The 1173-nt window shown below is 40.5% G+C and overlaps 1 protein-coding gene across 2 annotated transcripts in view; it reads left to right on the top strand.

Moving 5' to 3' along the window:
* Atf6 (activating transcription factor 6) overlaps window positions 1-1173 on the top strand; it is a 274808-nt gene that overhangs the window by 39356 nt on the left and 234279 nt on the right. The window lies entirely within an intron of this gene.

The raw sequence follows: 1173 nt of genomic DNA, 5'->3' as shown, positions 1-1173 counted from the left end.
TGGTTTCATGATGCTGACAGGGCTCCTCTTTTTTTCTACCTTTTTTAAAATGGGTCTTTTGTTTGGCTAGTTGCTCTCTCAAGCCTGCTACTGCCATAAGTAGCGTTTTTTGCATACCATATTCTGCGAACTGCATTAAGTGCCACATTTTTGTTATGAAACAGTTTGCCTGGTTCAAATTATAATTTCACTCTTCCTGCCTTTTGCTGGTAAATCTGTTTTGTTTAACTCTTGGAAACCTTACCTAAGTTCTCAAAAAGTATGGCTTGCTCTTGGCTCTGATCCTAATGGAAAAAATGAGCATAGTCTCTTATTTCAGGTTAGAAATTCTCCATGTACTTTGTTAATAAATGGAAATCTTGGAGCTAAAAAGTAGACTTCATTGGAAAGCCTGCTTATCTGTCTTTAAAGGGCAATTGAATGTTGCCAGATGTCAAACCAAGGGCTGGTGAACAAGCAGTCTGTTTAAATCTACATTGTCCTTAATACTTCTGCCTACTCATCATAGTACCAAAAGTTTATGAAATGTTACTGCCCTGGTTTTAGGGTTATAGAATTACATTATTTATGTTACTGAGATAAAGGGCCAGGATTGAAATGATGAAATTATATTCTACAGTGGGCCAAGAGCCAGCAAAAGACTTTGAATAGAAAGAAAATGATCAGATACTAGTATAGAACTACTGGTAACCTCAGATGGGAGGTTGATTAAGAGGTGCTGACTATACTTCCAGGAGCTCCTAGGTATTCTTTCCTGCCTGTCCATTCACTCCAGTGAACATCTTTCAAACTCTTCATTGCTTTGTACCCTTTTTCCTAAATCTTTGGTTAGAGGCCTTGACTTTCTCCATTCCTGGGGACTACTCTCTGCCTAGGATCCCTAGAGCCATGGTGAAAAGAGGTGCTGGGTGAGGGAGGGAAGGAATTCCATTGTTTGGACTGGGAGGTATTACAGATGGTGTGAGGAGGATTTCCTGGTATGCCAAGTGGAACTTTGTATTTTTCTCTAGAAATAGTGTTAAAGAGTTAAATTAGAGATTTCAGTTGTTGGTAATGTTGTTAGCATGGGCATGATGTAACAGAGCCCCAGATGGAGCCTCTCTACATAGTATATTCTCCCTCCCTCCCTCCCTCCCTTTCTCCCACTCTCTCCCTTCTCTCTCTCCCCCTCCC

Source organism: Octodon degus, unplaced genomic scaffold (genome assembly GCF_000260255.1).
Source record: "Octodon degus isolate 3935 unplaced genomic scaffold, OctDeg1.0 scaffold00116, whole genome shotgun sequence".
Taxonomy (NCBI): Eukaryota; Metazoa; Chordata; class Mammalia; order Rodentia; family Octodontidae; genus Octodon; species Octodon degus.
The sequence above is the reverse complement of the archived record's forward strand: the minus strand, read 5'-3'. Positions and strand labels throughout refer to the sequence as shown.